The sequence below is a fragment of the Euprymna scolopes genome, chromosome 23, assembly GCF_053919585.1.
Source record: "Euprymna scolopes isolate OS-2025 chromosome 23, ASM5391958v1, whole genome shotgun sequence".
In the NCBI taxonomy this organism is placed as follows: Eukaryota; Metazoa; Mollusca; class Cephalopoda; order Sepiida; family Sepiolidae; genus Euprymna; species Euprymna scolopes.
In genome coordinates, this window is record NC_136504.1 from 103,942,045 (window position 1) to 103,954,639 (window position 12,595).

The following is a 12,595-nucleotide window of genomic DNA, read 5'->3' on the forward strand; positions in this document are numbered from 1 at the left end:
GTGTAGCGACCCGCTACGTTCAGCTGGAATAACGGACAGGCATGAATATTTCCACAGCAATCACCACTTTGAAACCCCCACATGTTATTAAAAAACGCGTAGGAACATGATGTAATGTGACCATATGCATACATAAAAGCAAACGAACTATGTTTACGCTCCCTTCCGCTTGAATACGGTGATCAGTTCTGAAGTAGCAGGTGGGCACTATAAAGACATTTACCTGCTAAAATTAAAGCAGTCTCTCTCCAAATTTTCAAGTGTACCTTGTGGTAAGTGAAGTTATATCTTTGTGAGACGTCAAAACGTAGTGAGACGTTAAAACTCAGTGAGACAGACGTTAAAATGCGGGCCGCAGATGAACTAGAACACCCATTGTGGAAATTCATCACATCCAGCAAGAACTCGAACGTCATTATAAACATTCGTATTCCAAACCACTTTCCTTATAATATTGTTGTATTATTCCGTTGTATTTGTTAGGACGAATAAGTAAATATAAAGGAGAGATAACTATGAGACTTCTTAAGGGTACAAGAAGCTATTTTATTATATTTCAAGGGACGTAACTTGTTCTGCTAAAAAATACAACCGAAGATGAGATAATCCACATCTTGACATCCTTCTTTCATGAAGGAAATATTTGATCCAGCAGGGTTTGCTGAAAGAGTTTTCGGATATGAACATCTACAGGTCGTATCTTTTGGTGGGTTTTACAACACAATCCGATCTTGTGATTGTTTCAGATGGTTTATTAGTACTGGACTGTGTTATATTTGCAGGGCTGTATGTTTCTGTAGATGGGGTGCAGATGCTTGTATGCATATTGGGGATTTCTGCAAGATGTATGTCTAAAACATTGGGTGATGCAAGCTGAGTATGATGAGAGGGTGTTTTATGTATAAATGATTGTCGTATTAGAAGTGTGAGCAACTTTCTTGAGATGTCTGCAGTTTCTGCAAAGAATCTGTCCTGATGGTGTCCCGACAATGTAGGAATGTGGTTCAGCCCAGACATGTCTGACGACAGCTGGAGTCCATCTACTAGTGTCTTAGTTTTGTATCCGCACTCACTGTCCTCCGCTAAGATTAGGGAAGTCCTTTGTTGAAAAATTACTGAATAGTTTGTAATTAAAAAGTTATCTCCCGGGGATGGGATAACATAATCTACTGGAGACACAATAGGCTCATGTTTATATCTCGATTGCTCAACATCGCTTTCTTCATGGCTGCTTTGATGGTCTGTACAAAGCGTTCTGCCATGACATTCAATTGAGGGTATCTGGAAAAAGAGGTGCTCAAGATCCTATGCTTTAGCATATTCTTTGAAATGCTGGGAGCTGAAATGTGAGCCATTACCACTAACAAGCCTTTCTGAGAAAATTAATGACTTCCATGTTGGAGAATTTTCTGAGTTTGTGGATGAAGGGGATACTTTGAGTAATACTCTATGATGAGGAGATAATTAGCTCCATTAAGGTTGAAACGGTCAGTGGCTAGGATTTGCCACGGTCACACGGGAATCTCATGTGGCATGAGGGTCTCAAAAGTTTGGGATTCCTGCAGTTCTTGGCATATGGCGCACTGCTGTATAATTAGGTCAATGTCATTATTACTGCCACTCCAGCAAACACAGGCTCTTAATTTGCACGTATCACTTCCTTGGTGTCCATAATGCACCTTTTCCAATACCTCTGGTTGCATTGATTTAGGGATCAGAATTCTGTCACCTTTGAGTAATATGCTATTCTCAATAGAGAGTTCATCTCGATAGGAGTAGAATGGTTGAAGGTCCTTGTGTACTTCCTGCAAGATTCTGGCCAACCATTAGGAATCCACATCTTTAACTCGCACAGTATTGAATTGCCATTCATTGCTTAATGAATATGTGTTCATTTCTCAGTCGAAAATTGAACAAAGTCGATCTGATCTTGATGTCCAGGTCTTACTCCTTTTGTTGGGTCGCCTGGACAGTCCATCAGTCAGTAGCATTTCATTGCCTAGTCGATATTTTATGATCAGGTTGTATTCTTGGAGTTTCAAAAACATCCATTGAAGTCGATGAGGTGCTGCTGTAAAGATTTTTAAGAAAATCATTTCCAACGGTTTGTGGTTACTCTCAACTTCGAATGACAAGCCGTAAATATAAGTTCGAAAACATTCACAGCCAAATACCACAGCCAGAAGCGCGCACTCGATATTGGCATAACGCTGCTCCGACTCGGTCAATGATTTTGAAGCAAAACCTATGAGTTTGCCTTCTTGTGTTAGTGCTGCTCCCAATCCTCTGGAGGGTGCATCAATTTATATAATGGACTTTTTGGAAGGGTCATAATATCAAAATCGGATCTCCTTGCATATTAAGTCCTGTGTTTGTTGCAGCAGCTTCTGGTGGCTATTATTCCATAAATAGTCAGCATCTTTTTAAAGAGTTCCCTAAGGTTTGCTGTGAGGTCTGAAAGTCTGAATATGAATGGTGCTATATAGGTAATAATTCCCAGTATGTTTTACAATTTGGTAGCATTGTTTGGGCTAGAGAGCGATTTTATTTCCTCCACATTTTGGGGATCTGCATACATCCCATTCTCGTCGAAGATCACACCGAAGAATTTTACTTTTTTAGTTGATTGCACATTTGCTGCTGTTAAATATGAGGCCATCATTTCGTGCAGTTTCCATCAACTTTCTTAGGTTGTGGTCGTGTTCCTCTTAGGTTTTACCATGGATGATCACGTGATCAATTAATGCTAATGCACCAGGGCATTTTTCAATGCCCATTTTTTGTTGGAAAATATCCTGGGACATAACCAATCCAAAGGGCATTCTCTTACAACAATATCTCCCAAAGGGTGAGTTGAATGTTGTGAGTAGCTGTGATTCTCTGTCGAGCTTGATTGATCAGTAGCCTTTTTTGTGTCAAGCTTGAAGAACTTCGCACCAGGCAGTCTGTGTGCGATCTCCTCTATGGTTGGGGTTTTGTAATGGGAATGCATTATGTTCTTGTTCAGATCTTTAGGGTTTAAACATGGGTGAAATTTGCCATTACACACATACACAATACTGCTCACCCAATCTGTTGGTTCATCTATTTTTTGTATTATTCCCTGGGACACCATGTCGTCTGGTTCTGCCTTTATCTTGTCACTCATGTTTTCTGGGTACGTGGATTACGAAATGATTATTTGGCCGGCATACAATGTGGTACTCTCCATCAAAGTTACCAATTCGATCGAACTGATCCGGATAAGCTTCCATCAGCTCTCTTGTAGATTTTCTTGTGGTGATTGCTCGAGGATCAGCTGGGGTACATTTTGTTCTTTGTATGGAACAGTGTAGAGTGGCCAAATAAAGATGGAGGGTAATCTTAATATGGTAGGTCCATTGGATGTCACTACATAGAATTTTATGAATCTCCATATGCCCTTGTAGGTACAATTTTATTTCAATGGATCCGTGCTGTGGGATATTAAAATCATTGTATGCTGTAAGAATTGCTGTTTCTTTATGTGTGGTGCCTGGACTGGATGTCCATTTTTTTCCACACATTCTGGAAACATTTGTAGGAATGTATGCAAGGAGAGTGTATTTCCTTCTGACTCCCGTGTCCACTTTAATCTTTAGTTCATGAATACCTTCCCTGTTTGAGAGTGCAACATCCAGTTTAGCGGATGCTTCTGTCCGAGATGTTTTTTCTCTATGTTCATGCACTGAATAGAAAGACATTATCTCAAAGTCACTAGTCATTTCATCTTGCACTTTTATGCAGCTCTGCTGGTTTCTTATTGTGTCCCATGCTAGGTCAGCCTGTTTGTTTGTATCTGCCTTTTAGTGTTCTTCTTGGCTTTTGGGGTCCGACATATTTTAGCCCAGGGGTTCTTCTGACCACATGCTGAGCAAATGCTGCCTCAAGCAGGACAATTTCCTTGCTTATGACGATTCCACACCTACTATGGACGTCTGCATTCTCGGTTTTGTGCCTAATTGTATTTATTTGGCTTTCACATTGGCCCTGAATCTCGCCCATCTTTTTCATGTATTCAACTGAAGGCTCATAGTTTCTGCACATATTCAGCACTTCTGGCATTGACATAGTCTTGTTTTTGCTCAGTAGTTGCTTTTGTAATTCTGGGAATTTAGTCCCCGCGATTATTTGGTCGATAATGCGCTCTTCAAGTTCAAGTTCGTCCCTGAATTTGCATTTCTGCGCCTGCAGCCTGCACCTCACGAGAAAATCATCCATATTTTCTGTATCAGTCTGCGAGTAATTCTGCATGCAGAAACGTGCAATTCTAAAATTGATTTGAGGCTCTATTTGCTCCAGGAATTTTTCCCAAATCACCACCGCATTGCGCTTGTCGGCCATGTTTGCGAATGACCATGAGTTAAATCTTTTTAACTCTTCCTTCCCTGATAACAATAATATGTGGTCAACTTGTTTGCTTTCATCAATGCCGCTGACTGCAAAATATAACTTACATTGTTGCCTGAAGAATTTGAAGGACTCCTCCAAACTATTAGTATGCAAGCACGTGTGTGGTTCCATTGTCCGATTAGACATTTTTTTTAACAATGTAAGGAAATAAAAAGAAGATATTAAACAAAAACAACTCCCAGTTTTACGAGTAAAAATTCAATATGGCGTTTTCAAAGACGGAACGCACGTGGTTTCTCATTGCCCGGTAAGAAGGCTGCATTATTGTTGGGCTGTCCTCAATGTTCTCCTCTTTTTGTTGTTGTTTATGGTAACGGTTCATGCTTGGATTTTATTGCTGCCACCATGTTGTACTATTCCGTTGTATTTGTTAGGACGAACAAGTAAATATAAACAAGATATAACAACGAGATGTCTTTATAGTACAAGAAGCTATTTTTATTACATTCCAAGGAAATAACTCGTACAGTTAAAAAAACAAAAACAAGATAAGATAATCCATATCTTTACAAATATGAGCACACAGACACACACATTCACTTATTTGTGACAAGCGGGGGTACCCGGCGTTGCCCGAGTGTTTGTTTCCGGGACGAGGGGGGAGTGTTAAAAAATGTTATGGTATGTAAGTAGGAAGTAAGAGTCATGAGTAAAAGTAGGAAAATAAAGTGTGAAAAAAAAACAAAAAAAAACATCTGCAACGTTAACTGTTCGGCCACCAAGAAAAGTCCATTCCAGTTGTTTAGGAACAAAAAAAAAAACGACTACAGTAGGTCGGCGCGAACGTGAAAATATAATGTGAATGGTCCAGCACGCTAACCACTATGCCACAGAGCACTGCAGCTTAGTTTAGTGATTTTAAATAACTTCACATGAAAGAACTACGAAGCCAAACCGGTGTTCTCTTCTCAACTGTTCCTTGTGAATGATCCCCAAACGGTGTTAAGTGGTGGCAGGGGGAGGAGGAATTTATTAGAGAGAAAATATTTTACCACTTCCATTGATCTTAACCGATTTTGGCCGTGACTTCTCAGCAGAAAAAGTATAGAAATCTAAGATTATCGAGGAATTTGAGAAATAATAAGCCTATAACACACCTCAGATATTGTTCTGCCGTTTGTGCATATTATATTTGCATGAAATATCTTGATTTTTAATCCTATTAATGTCAAAATCAGACGGGAAAAAATGAGTTCATTTTATTTATATAGAGATTATGGACTGTTTCCACCAGGAAATAAGTCTATTGACTCCAAGTCCTTCATCAGCACACCTATGATAAAAATCAGTACTTTGAAGCACACAAAATCTGCACACCCATAATCATTCATTTAAAACGTTCAAAAGAAAACACTTATGTTGGAACACTTTATTTTATATACTTCTTTCACGTAAATAAATGTTATTTATTTTATATAAACTCAGTAGTTCCCTGTTCTTTATCGAGCACCCTCTTTTCCTGCATTTGCTGTGATTTCTTTAAGAATGTAAATTGGTAACCGTGCCTATAAATTGGCGACCCGGTTTAATTTATTATTAAGATAATGATGCCGAAAGTGCATCCTATAACTGTCAAATAGATTTTTATTTAAAACAATCAAAAAGATAAATATATCTTTTAATTCCAATCGTATTTTTAAGTTGAAACGATGTAAATATTTATTTAATGTTGTCGTTTCCTTTATTTTTTTAATGTATAATGAATTCTGGAAACCTTTATTTCATTTAATAAGTGTCTCGTAAATATTTATGTAAAATAATAATTAATAATGCGTCAACCTGGTTAGATGGGCTGGCGGACGTGTGGATGTTTACTCCAACAAAATCAGGCAGTTGGTTGGATTGGCTGGATTCACAGGAGATGGCTTAAAGAGACTCACAAAATTGACTTTCGTCACTGGGTTCCCTGACGTCATCTCAATTGCTCTTCAACATGTGCCGAACATCAAAGCCCTGACCATGGGGGAGCTAATGTCTAGAGTGAGAATTTTGACGACTGGGGAACAAAATCAGGACATGGTTGTGGCACATGCTCACCCAACAACAGGGCCCAGAATATTCCTGTTAGTGTGACCTGTTTTAAATGCAACGTTAAAGGCCACCTTGCAAGGGACTATCGAAAACGTGGAACATGGTGTTACCGGTGCGGTGAGAGTGGACACTGGGGATGGAACTGCTTGGGAAACGAGCAAGGGGAGGACGCATAAGCGCCAGTCTTCTTCCCCACCAAAATGCGAACACAACGCCTCCAGTGATAAGCATTCATGTTGACGGGACGCGATGTTCGACGCTTATTGATACCGGATGCTCTAGGACGATTCTACATGCAGACCGGTGCCAGTCTTGGAAAAAAACGAACGTGAGTGTCAAAACGATTGATGGAATATCCCATGCATGCTGCGATGTTAGAGCGGTCTCTGTATCCACTGATTAAAGTGTGTCCGCCAGAATCGGTGTGTTGGTGGTGTGGCAAACCGCTGGGGTTTGACTTACTTTTAGGGATCGATGCAAAAAAAGCTCTGGGAGGTGTCGTTGTTGAGCCTACAGGACTAGTGCAGCTGGGCGACAGAAAAAATATTAAATGTGCAGCCATTTCTATAAATGAACTGGATTTCACCGCCACCTTTGACCATCAAAACCTAATGTGGACCTAATATGACAAAAATAAAATTTGTACCTTGTTGTATTTTTTGTATTTCTGTTGATATGATATCTTTGTTTTTATATTTACAGATTAAAACTCTTATAAAAAACAATCGTTTTCCAATTTGGCAAAAGAGAAGAGTTTTGTCTCAGTTTGGATAATTCCTGGAACAGTTTATACTATTTAAGTTATTTTTAAAATAAACACACATACACATAAAAATCGACACATTTTATAAAGTTATTGAATTTTTATTTTACTGAAAATAAATGTTTGAAATTGCATGTTGAATGTACAGTATTGTAAATTTCCAAACATCCTCTAACAATTATATGGAAACACAAATTGAAGGAAAACCCTATTCTTGCCAAATTTGTATGTCTGCATTTTCAAAGCAATCATATCAAAAAAATCACATGCAGACACAATGGAGAGAAACGCTATTCTTGTCAGATATGCGGATATGCATTTTTAGAAAGTAATTATTTAAGCAATCATATTCGAACACACACAGAAACCAGATATAGTGATTTGGGACAGAGCAAACAAAAAAGCGACCGTAATAGAGGTCAGTGTACCCAATGATACAGGGCTTAACAGAGTTGAGAGGGAAAAGATTACAAAGTATCAAGGACTTATGTATGATATGAAACGAAATTGGAAATTAAAAGACGTTTCAATTATACCAGTCATCATAGGAGCAACTGGGCTTATGAAAAAGAACTTTAAAAAGTACATAGCAAGCATACCCGGTGAACCAAGTGCAAGTGAAATACAAACGATTGCACTGAAAGGGACGGCTAGAATCCTGAAAAGATCTCTTGGTTGGACTCACTAAAATAGGGGTAAATGTCAGACATCTGGTTGGATGTCCCATCCCCTAGAAGAAAAAGTTTAAGAAAAATGAAAAAAAAAGAGAGAAACTATACAGCATGATAAAAATAGTGTAATCAGAGAACTGGATGAACAGGAAACATACAAATACCTCAGCATTGATGAAAATGAGTCCATCCAGCATTCAAAGATGAGAGAGAAACTAAGCCAAGAATATCTACGCCGGGTAAGAAAAATCTGCAAAACTGAAATCACAGCAAGAACAAAGTTACGGCAATTAACCAACTTGCCATGCCAGTACTAACATATAGTTTTGGCATTATTGACTGGCCTCAGAAAGACATAAATTGGCTTGACACAAAGACAAGGAAAATGTTAACCTTGTACCGAGTTATTTATCGAAATCAGTGCATGTCTCGTTTGTACCTATCCAGGCGAGAAGGAGGTATGGGACTCTCGGAAGTCAATCATCAACACAGAGCCACAATCTTCAGCATAGGTCAGTACATAATAAGTTCCTGTAACCCCAAGCTTATGAAAATTAAAGACCATTATCAGAATCGAGCAAGTAGTACAACATCTATAGCACAACTTGCCACTCATTTTGGAAAAGATTGCCTTACAAATGATACTGAGAACCCAAACAAGCCTGCCACTGACATAGCCCAGAAAAGTCGGAAAAAATACACTAACCAGTTCCATAGTGTTAAAACAGAAGAATGGACCAACCATAAACGGGCAAAATACCTACCGACTGAACTATCCCAAGAATATATTGATAGGGATGGTTTCCTGGACTGGCTCAAAAGAGGATCCCTCCATTACGACCAAGAGAGGTTGATATTTGCTGCACAAGACCAGGGCCTCATGACAAACGCCTTCAAAAAGATGTGTCGTCTAAGCAACAATAATAAATGCAGGTTATGTAGCACTGAGGTTGAGAGTGTGGGTCACCTGATTTCTGGTTGCAAAGTCCTACTTGGAGATGGTTATTATACAGATCGCCATAACGGAGTTTGCAAATACCTTCACTGGAAGATATGTAAGAAACTCAACATTCAGTGTAGTAAAAAATCCTGGGAACATATACCCGAACGAACAGTTGGGAATGACAACTACACTATTCACTATGACTACATAATCCCTACTGCTACATATCTAGAAAACGCAGCTGTTAAACCAGATATAGTGATTTGGGACAGAGCAAACAAAAAAAGCGACCGTAATAGAGGTCAGTGTACCCAATGATACAGGGCTTAACAGAGTTGAGAGGGAAAAGATAACAAAGTATCAAGGACTTATGTATGATATGAAACGAAATTGGAAATTAAAAGACGTTTCAATTATACCAGTCATCATAGGAGCAACTGGGCTTATGAAAAAGAACTTTAAAAAGTACATAGCAAGCATACCCGGTGAACCAAGTGCAAGTGAAATACAAACGATTGCACTGAAATGAACGGCTAGAATCCTGAAAAGATCTCTTGGTTGGACTCACTAAAATAGGGGTAAATGTCAGACATCTGGTTGGATGTCCCATCCCCTAGAAGAAAAAGTTTAAGAAAAATGAAAAAAAAAAGAGAGAACCCATATTATTGTCACGTTTCTGGGACTGCATTTTCTGCGAAATCTTCGCTAAATAGTCACATACGAACGCATACAATGTCTACTGGGCAGAACTTGAATGCCTACTAGACACTGTCCTCGAGTGCCTAAGGTCTCTCTGTACAGGGGTTTGTCAGAACAATCTGGCATGAGGATACTTTTTCCATAGAAGTAAACCCTAACCAAATAGTCAAAATCACATAGTATTCGGTGCCCAAATAAGATCTCGCTGTGGCTAACCCATAGCTTTTACAAGGAATGGTGCACCTTCTCCAAGTGATGTTACCTCAAGTAACAGCACGAAACTGGATACTCCACCAGACTAGATAAATTCTTGTCCTGGAATTCAGTAAGACCAAGAGACAAACATTAATAATACAATATATGAAAATGGTTAATTGGGGAGAGGAAAAATTATGTTTTCAACTTCTTTATTAACTCAGTGTTTGAGAAAATTATGTTCTCAACTTCTTTATTAACTCAGTGTTTGAGAAATAAAGAACTCAAATGGAACATTCGAATATCTATGTATCTCATATAGACTTCAAGTGTTAGCCCCAGGTTGTGGGCCTCTTGATTTCAGAGAACTTCGACTGAAGTAAAATAAAACCAAGAGAGAAACCATATTTTTGCGATGTTTGTGGATCTACATTTTCACAAACATCCTCTCTAAAAAGACATATGCGAAAACACACAGAGTCTTAGTCCCAGGTTGTGGGCCCCTTGACTTCTGAGAACTTCGACTGAAGTAAAATAAAATAAAAAGAGAAAAACCTTTTTCTTGTCACGTTTGTAGATCTGCATTTTCACAAAATTGTAACTTAAAAGCTCACATACGAACACACACAAAAGAAAAACCATATTCATGTAAAATTTGTGGATCTGTATTTTCACAATATTCTCATTGAAAAAGTGCACATGCGAATACACCCAGGAAAATAACCATATTGGTGTGAATTTTGGATCTACATTTTAACAGAATTTTCACTTGCACAATCACTTGCACACACACACACACACACATACACACACACACACACACACACACACACACACATAAGGGAGGCTTGATGACAAATGCTTTTAAAAAGATGAGTGGTCTCAGCAATAACAACAAGTGCAGGTTCTGTCACACAGAAGTAGAGAGTGTGAGCCACCTGACATTCAGTTGTAAAGTCCTGTTAGAGGACGGTATAGTACAATGTGACACAATAGAGTGTAAATATCTCCAATATCTCCAATGGAAAACATGTAAAAACCTGGATATCCCATGTAGTAGCAAATCTTGGGAGCATGTACCAGAAAGAACAGATGGAAATAAGTAAAACACTATCCACTATGATCACGAAATTCTTACAGTTGCATACCTAAAAAATGCAGCTATTAAGCCTGACATACAATAGAACTTGAAAAGACGATTAGAATCTTAAAAAGATCTTTTGGTAGGAGTGACTAAACGTATTGGGAGAATGTTTGGCATCTGGTAGAATGCCACATCCCCAGAAAAAAAGTGATAAGAAAATTAATACATGAGAGTTGCCATATTTTTTCAAATGTGTAAGTTGGCATATTAAGAAATTTGCAATACAAAAAATAACGATATAAAAGAAAAGACTTTTATATAAATGCAATTCTTGTGTATACTTTGCACATATTTAGTTAAAGTTTCCTATACATTCAATACTTATATACTTTGTAAATACAAATTCATTTACATAATTTGCTATTAGAATTGTAATCTAAAAGCGCCTTGATAAGTACCTTTTCTGCCATGCAGAAGTAAAGAGTATAATGCTCCTAACATAAAATTGTTAAGTCTTTTTGAAGGACGATACTATTAAATGATACAATGGAATATGCAAATTCCTTTCAGAATCATTTGCAAAATGTTGAATAAATATATCCTTTACAAATATTAATAAATCATTCATTTTCATTCGTTTGTGTGCACTTTTTTTTAATAACTAAGCCTTAAAAGTTTTTGAAATTTTGCACAAACATTAGTCATGATGAAATAAAATTTTTAACTCAGAGAGAGGGGGCCTCCAACATATTTGGCTTCGTTTCTTAAGTGTATTTATATACATTTTTCTATTTATTTCCAACATAACAAAAAATTGATTAGTAAATTTTTTTTTAAAATTACTGTTAAAATCACTTGCTTAGATTATTTTTTATTTAAGTATATAATACTTTTAGCATTTTAATTAAAGAAGGAGTTACCGTTTGGTATAAATTTCTTCGAAGGAGTACCCGACAAAGACGGAACTGTCCCTCTGCCCTGATTCTGAAACACCGCTTATGGAACAACGGGAGGGGATAATGGAACAGACTGGTTGCAATGACGGTGGTAATGAGGAAGATGGCAATGAGGATGTGCTGCCCCCGATTCTTCGAAGAACTACTTGACAAAGACGACTGCCCCCTCCCCCTGCCCTGTTTGTGATCATGAGATCAGGGGGAATGTAGGGAAACGCGTGACTTACCTAAATAGCATGTATGCATAATTCAATGGGTCGGTCATGGAACGAAATGAATGAAGAAGAAATAAACGAAAATGGCTGCCTTATCTCTTTATATATGCCTGGAATGTTACCACCTGATATGCAGATGGTTGGAGATAAAAGAGGGTTGATTTTTCAGAGAGCATGTTCATTTTGAAGTTGGATTTTGGAGAAGTGAGTTCGATCAGCAGAAGTGATTTTGCAGTTGAGAGAAGGTGCGTTATGTATACAGAAGTTTGGACAACAGTGTCAAACAACCAAGAAATTGTTAAGGTGAAGGGCAGAAGAAATAACATACGAGTTATTTAATTATACTTACGTAGGCGGTTGTCAGGCATTAACGCAAGGTGTTCAGCCCAGCATAGACAATGTCTAATTATTGTGGCTTTTATGCTTTCCATCCCTGCATGGAGGAACCTCATTGTTCATGATTTATACCAGTCATCATAGGAGTCACTGGGCTTATGAAAAAGAACTTCAAAAAGTACATAGCAAGCATACCCGGTGAACCAAGTGCAAGTGAAATACAAACGATTGCACTGAAAGGGATGGCTAGAATCCTGAAAAGATCTCTTGG